Below are 7569 nucleotides of genomic sequence, written 5' to 3' on the forward strand. Positions count from 1 at the left end.
GCAAACTCTAAAGCCCAGTTCATGAGCCTGAGGAGGAAGTGAGTCTGGCAGGAAAATAAAGGGAAACCAGTAAGCAAAGTCTGGCCACTCCCCACAAGCCAACGTGTGGCATGTTCTAGGAAGTCCTGGGGAAATAAAACCTGAAGGGAAGGGAGAGGTGGCACGGAGATGTCCCCACTGCTGCTGGAATTGTTTATGCCTCATGATTGGCATTTGGTTAATTCATTGTTAACAGATACTGGTATCAGACTGAGTAAGGGGGAGGATGCTCTGGGAGGAGTACGAAACCATTGCTGGCTTAAGTGGACCATGACACGCATAGAAAGAACAGCAAGAAACTCTGTTTCAGCAGAGAAAGGAGGCGTATTTAATGTGGTTAATTTGCAAAGAGGAACAAAGAGGTCTAAAGACCTCCCCCCCACCATCTTTGGGGTCCTTATAATAAGGTTGGTATTTAAATAGAGCAAGAGGTATTCATCATTAACCAGTCCCTGTGAAGGTGATGGAATGAATCGAAGTCTCTTTCTCGGAGACAGGCTTCCCCGCTAGTTGGCACCAGGCACCAACCAATCCCTTTCCTTCTCCAGTATCAGACTCCTAAGGAAGTTCAGTTCCTCCAGGAACAGTAGTCTGATGGCTGAAGGGAAGGGCACAAGAGTTTCTCCTTAGAGTAGATTCCTTCCTGCTAGGTGGTTACACTTGCAGAACAACGAAACTGCATCTCAAAGTGACCCCTCTATCCTAAGGGGGCACCAGATGCTGCTCCAGATGTGCTGCCTGTAGGCTGTCTCCTCTCTTCAGGCCGGCTGCCAAAGGCACCTGGCCGGGCTACCTTGTCCAGCTCCCAAGACTTCCATCACGACTCCCCTCCTATGGTGGGAAGTTTGAAGTGCTGCTCACCTTGAAGGCTCTTTGGAGATTTCAGTTTCTCTGGAAGCATCTCCTAGTGCGGAGTACATAAACAGGTATGTCTTGCAGTTCTAAGAGGGTGAGAACTCCCTGTACTACTTGTATCCAAATAAGGAAAACAAGGCCTTGGATACATTAAAAAAAAAAAAAAGGTACATTTCCAAGGGAACTTCTTTGCAACCTGTCTCTCTGCTCCTGTGGTTCTTTTTCTCCTCCCCATTAGATCATGCCGTTGTCAGTCTGCCGGACATTATGCGAGATTGCTGTCTCTCCCCGTCTGTGTCTCTCACTGGACTCCAAGTCTCCGGGGGTTCGGCTCTGCCTCTGAGTGCCAAGTCCAGCGCCTGGTACATAGTAAAGACTAATGAGAGGCAGCAGGTGGGAGGCCATGTGAGCTCCCCTGGGAACATCTCTAGCCTCCTCTCCCTGTTGCCACCAGACCCCCACTTCTCCCTGGGCCAATCAGCTGTGGCATCTCATCTCATGCTAATGAGGGGAGCAGGTGGCCCAGCCACATTCCTTGTCCCCTTTGTGATGCTTCTTGGTCCTCCCAGCCTCCCCTGCTCCAGACCCTCAGGATCACACATGATGTTAGGATGATATGGGCTTTGGCCATGATCAAAGCTGAGAACTGCAGCTGAGACCTGAACCAGCAGATAAATTAGCAAAGACTTATCTCAGCCAGTTGGGCCAGATTCTGCAAATGTGCAAAGCCAGAAGCCCATGCCACGGTTCTGAGGCAGAGCTGCATTAAAGAGCTATGCATCACACAGGGGGCTGTGGTGGTGCAGATGTAGGGGATTCTCTGAAGGGCTCCCAACATGGGGGGGGTATGGGGTGGGGCAGCTGAGAGCCCTCCAACTTACTTCCATTCTTAACAAAAAATGAAGATGAGTTTATGAGAGAGAGAGCGAGCGTGTGAGCGAGCGAGAGCCCTGCATGTCTTTGTTACTCGTTTTCGATGTAAATATGACAGGCAAACTCATGAGGGCAATATTTTCAGTGGAAAAATGTATTTCTGTTGGACATAATGCAAGGACTTGTTTTCTCTCTCTCATGGAATTTTTACTTAACAATAGAGGGAAAAAGTTATTTTCATGCAGGCGGTTTTGGCTCCAGATATGGCTTTGACAAGTGTTTTCCCCAATGCCACCAGGACTGAAGAACACAGCTGCGGTGGAAATTTTAATGCTCTCCACATAACCCCAAACGCATCAAAGATCACAGAGTCACACGTTTAAACCGTGCTTTCTGTCGCCCCGATGGTGTTCGAGCCTTGCCATTTGAGAATCTCAGGGATCTTGTCTGAGAAACCTTGAACAATTTATAAGCCGCTGGACTTTCTGTCCTTTCATTTAGCATCAAGGTGACAAGTGAATTGGCTGCCTGCGTGGTGAGCTTCACGTCCTAGTCACTGTGAATTTTACTTTCCGTTCGTCTCATGCTAATGTTTGGGTTTTCAGAGCAGAGAGGAATTATTGAATATGAAACTCACATATCCCCCGTGTTACCTCGGTTGAAGTCACGGCACCTGTCACCTAGCGTTTGTCACCTAGCATTGCCTCTTTCCACCTCTCAGCTCACGACTGCTGGTTAGCCCAGTGACGTCACGCTAGTACACGTCATCAAAGTCAGGAGGCTGTGCTTTCCACTGTGCTTGGTGGCATCGCCAACTCGCCTGAGTGATGCTGATCCCCACAGGGCAGGGGTGTGGCTGTGTGGTCCATAGGTGAAGAGGCTCATGGACTGTTGGATCCCTTGTGGCTTTGCTGGGGACTTCCATAGGCCTGCAATTGGCAACGATTGAGTCAAAATGACTCGACTCTCTTATGACTATATTTTTTATAGAGCCTTCTCTTTATTCAAGTTTCAGACTAGTTTTCTCTCACTTCCTTCTCAATGACCTTATTTACTTCAAAAGGTGAAAGCGTTGCTCAATACAAAATTGGCTTACATGGTGAAGACTTTTTTTAGGCTACTTTCTCTTACCCTACTTTAATAAGACCTAGCAGGAAAGGCCAATGACAACACCCCAAAGTCCACTGTAGCCTGGATCTGCATTGTCCTTCAAGGGCTCCCATGGCAAAGGCTTGATGCTGTTGGGAGGTGGTGGAGTCTTTAAAAGGCGAGGCTTAGTGGGAGGCCTTAGATAATGGGATGTACCCCCAAAGGCCACACAGGCCCCTGATGATTACAGGAGTATGATCCCATTTTTTTTGTTGTTGTTATTGTTATTTTTAGAGATAAACACCTGTAAAGGCCTGTCTAGTCTGTAAAAATGATGTCCAGTCAGCAGAAAGAACACTGGTTCAGGGCCTGAAAGTATCAGTTGCCACAGAATATGTAGTTACTATTAAAAACAGAACTCTGGTGTTGGGAGGGCTAACTTGACTTGACGTGTTTCTGTGGATGTATACAAAGGGTGACACCAGGGGAGAGGAGCTCCTCTCTGGATCTCACTATCCACATCTCCAGCGGGCACAGTCTGTGGGTTGTCTCCTGCTTCAGGGCTTGTGCTTCTCCACAAAGTTTTGTTGATATTTGTGAAGAAGATGTAACGCCCCTTTGGTGTTGAAAAAAATAATCTAAATGAACATCGATAGCAGCAGCTCTGGGTCTCCCCAAGCGTAATCACTGTTTGGGGGTTGGCAAAGTTTGCAAAATAAATCTTAGTCGATGCCACAGGTACTGTTTATCTCGGGACACCCTGTGCTAGGGGAATTCTTGGTGCTGCAGTCCTGACTTCAGCAGACAAATTTCACAGCTTAGAACTGAAGAGTTTCCCAGAGATGCTGCAACCTTGTGTCCTCGTAGCAGGACAGAATCAGGAAGGCCGACAGTAAAAACCCTATGGAGGTTAGCACAGAACACACCCCACTGAACATCCCTGTAATGACGACAACCTGACTGGCAGCTGAGGATGAGTGGGGTTTAAAAATCTGGGGCTCCTTTGGCTCAGCGCTTCTCTGTGCCAGAGCACAGGTCATTTCAATTTCCTGTTCTATTGCACAGTTGTGGAGGGACATGTGTTTAATGGCCTGTTTTTACCCTAAGTGAACTCTAAGAAGAACTGTACCGATGGAATCTTTGATGGGATAGTTTGGAAATGGGAGCATGCAGGCCAAGAAGATGGCAAAGATAGATTCCTTTCCTGGAGAAGCTGTTTGCACGGGGATGAAACTGGGGACATCCAGCTCCTGAGCCTATGATTGGCTGTAGACGGTGCCTTCTTTCCCGGCTTTACAGAGCAGCATGAAGAAGCCTGTCCCTTGGGTACATGAACTAGTAGTGTCTTTGTAGCTCTGGCCTCAGCATGTGGCCAGGGTGAAAGCTTCTGTACTGGAATCCTGGAGAGCATACTGAAGGATTCTGAAGTCTGAAGGAGGACTTGTGGGAGGAGGAGAGAGGAGGAATATGGAGAAAGGGGTAGACGGAGAGGGAGAGGAAGAGGGGCAGCTGGAGAAGAAGAGGGAGAGGGCTGATGTTTACCAGTCTTTGCTTGGTGATTGAGGCACTGAAAGTTTTTCTGAGGTACCATGGCTTCTAAGGGGCTCCTGAGGTACCTGTTGGTCCTTCAGAGGAAAGTGGCCCCTAGGATAGTGCAGCATCACAACAAGACCATCGCACAGGCTCACCATGGCTTGCAGCTCTCACCATAGCACACACATAAGCCTTTCTCAAAGGAAGCACTTACTTGGTACTTCCATATTTAGGTCGTGAAACCAACTCAACGAGAGAGAGAGAGAGAGAGAGAGAGAGAGAGAGAGAGAGAGAGAGAGAGATTCTGATTTGCAAGTGTAGAGTTCTTGTAGAAAAAAGATCAAAAGATCAAGTGCCTAGGGCCCCTCTCTGGGGTTCTTCAGGATTTCATATATCTGTGTTTGCTAACTCAATGCATCTGTATTGGGCATCTGCTACAGGCTGCTGATAACAGAGACTGGGAGGAGAATGAGAGGCAGTGTTATTGGCATGAGTTTCTAATCTAGAAGAAAATCTAAGCTGCAGCCTCATGTAAGTCAATGGACAGTATTTTTCCTCCCAGGAGGTAATGGGAACCTCAGATCAGTTAAATTCAGTCTATATGATAGAGCTTACCCACGATTTTGTGTGTGGATTGAGTTAATGTGTTGCAGTTTGGAATAGCATCCATACCATGAGAGGTAATACCATAGATACTGTAATTTATGTAATTTTCATAGCCTTGTAAAACGTGACTTTGATCAGGGTTTTACATGTAAGAAACCTGAGGCCCGGGCTGGAGAGATAGCTCAGCGGTTAAGAGCACCTGACTGCTCTTCCAGAGGTCATGAGTTCAATTCCCAGCAACCACATGGTGGCTCACAACCATCTGTAAAGAGATCCGATGCCCTCTGTATCTGAAGACAGCTACAGTGTACTTATATATAATAAATAAAATAAATCTTTAAAAAAAAAAAAAGAAACCTGAGGCCCAGGGCAGAATGTTCTGCTTGCCTGTGACAGCCTGAGCCTTGTACTTTGAAGCATCTGCCTAGGAGCCTTTTTGGTGTAACGTCATCCTGGGAGAGTACACTCCAAGAAAGTACATCTGCATGCATCAGTGATGTGTTACCAGCCACTGTCTTCCTCAGTGTCTAATAGCCCCATTTAGGTACTGGCTACAATGTCACGACATCTGCCAGCACTGGGGACCCCGAACCTACTTTGTGAAGACCATTTTTTCTTCTATATTTTCCCTTCAGATCAGAAGAGTGCTGTTTTCTCTATTTAAAAGTTTAATCTATTTCCTTCCCCAAATACACATTGTAGCCTACTTTAAGCAATTATACCCTGGGCCATGAAAGTAAAAATCAAAGTCAGGGTGAGGAGAAGAGAAGCCACACCAACAGGCATGGCTTTAAGCCATCCTCCCTTCAGGTAGCAAGTACCCTCATCACTCCTGAGTATTGCTGTCTCCCTAGGTGTTGCCTTAAATCTTGATTGCCCTGAAGTCTGTTGGCCTTGGCCTTTTCACCTGTGAAAGGGAGACCGACAGGACTGCCCTCTTTACCAGGTGTGTAAGCACCAGATACTGGGGCGTATACAGTATTTATGACAGTTGCTGTTTTGTGGCTATGATGCCATGACCAAGGAATCAACTCTCTGTGTACCATATTTAAGTCCAGGCAGAATCTGGGCCCCGTGCATACCCGAGACTTCCCTCATACTCACCCTTGCAGCCCCAGCCTGGGACATGAAGAGACAGTGAACCAGTTGAGTTAAGTTGTAATGGTGACTTCCTTTCTTGCTAGCTTCCCCATCAATGTTTTGCCCCTTTGGAGCTTGCCTAGGGTGGAGAAGCCCTATGAAGCTTACCTTGTAACAGGGGTCATGATTGGTCTCTGTTAGATCCCAGATCATCTGGCTGATAGCTCTCTGAGAAATCAGGCTATGCCTACTCCTCAGTCTCTCTCTCTCTGGACAGAGCAGTTGAACTCTCTCTTCCCCTTATAGCTGCAAGCAAGACCTACTTCTCTCAACCCGAGGCAACCTTGAACTGGAACTCCTACCTAGTGTCATGACTACTGTAATGCATGGGAGGTATAGTAGGTCACATGGAATTGAACTTACCTTCCCCTTCAACAGAGGCCTACAAGTGCAAGTCATTGATTTTGTTCCCTTAAAGCTGAAGGCTCCTTCTGTCTCCTTCCTCAAGACCCCCTCATGTTGTCTGTGATACACTGCTAAATCTCCTAACCTTTATAACCAAACGGAACTGATGTCTCCCTGTCCGGAATCACTGCCATGCTAGCTATGACAAACTGTCCCTATCTAATGCTCTTCTACTACAGAGCCCGTTTGTGGCTGCCCATCGCCACAAATGCTATAACTCTTCTAAGCTGGTTGTTTTGAAGAAGAATTTCATTTTAGCTTTGTTTGTACCACAGCAGGTAAGATCACCTATGAGTTAAAATAGGCCCCACCACTCTCCTACAAGGTCATGAAGTATCTTGCAGAAGGAAGTTGGGGAGGGAATAAGCGAATGACTCTCCTGAGACTTGACGAACCTCCAGCTCTGCTGGTTAAGCACCAAAGCCCTTCTGTTGCATCATGACCACACTTGTTTTAATTTACGTTTTTGACACAGGGTTTCATGTACCCCAGGCTGCCCTTGACCTCTCTTCGTAGCCAAGGCTGACCTTAAACGTCCAGTCTTCTGCCTCTACTTCTTGAGTGCTAGAATCACAGGCAAGGGCCACGACACCTGTTTTACTTGCTGTGACATCAAGCCCAGAGATTCCTCTGTGAGAGGTGAGCACTGGCTGAGCAGCATCCCAGCCCTATTTCTTCTAATCTTAGCAACTACCAATTTACAAAGAAGGTTGAGTCTCAGATCCCACTTTTTTCCTGTGAATGCAGGAAGATTTGGCTGTGGATCCTTGGCTGGCAGTGAGGGTAGAAAGGGATCAAGTCACAAGCTTTAGGAAGACCCTACTTCTGTTTACAGCACAGGGGTGGCATCCCTTCCTTAGAGGAGGGTAGAAAATCACAATCCACGTAGGGGAAGCGGTTTCCTCATTCTGTGGTCCTGCTCTATCCCCAAGACCCTTTTTCTCTTGCATTTTCCTGTTCATCTCGTCCCGATCGTTGCATGTTAGGAGTTTTCTCACCCTCCAGAGTTTCTATCTGCACCTTCACAGA

The 7569-nt window shown here is 47.2% G+C and overlaps 1 long non-coding RNA gene across 1 annotated transcript; it reads right to left on the bottom strand.

Moving 5' to 3' along the window:
- Positions 1 to 346: 346 nt before the first annotated feature.
- On the bottom strand, positions 347 to 6463 carry LOC134479351 (uncharacterized). Its single transcript, XR_015622300.1, has 3 exons — positions 6244 to 6463; positions 2588 to 2696; positions 347 to 1253 (listed from the first exon to the last, which is right to left on the bottom strand). It is a non-coding gene; the product is annotated as an uncharacterized LOC134479351 (long non-coding RNA).
- Positions 6464 to 7569: the final 1106 nt, after the last annotated feature.

Source organism: Rattus norvegicus, chromosome 6, assembly GCF_021556685.1.
Source record: "Rattus norvegicus strain SHRSP/BbbUtx chromosome 6, alternate assembly SHRSP_T2T, whole genome shotgun sequence".
NCBI classification, from domain to species: Eukaryota; Metazoa; Chordata; class Mammalia; order Rodentia; family Muridae; genus Rattus; species Rattus norvegicus.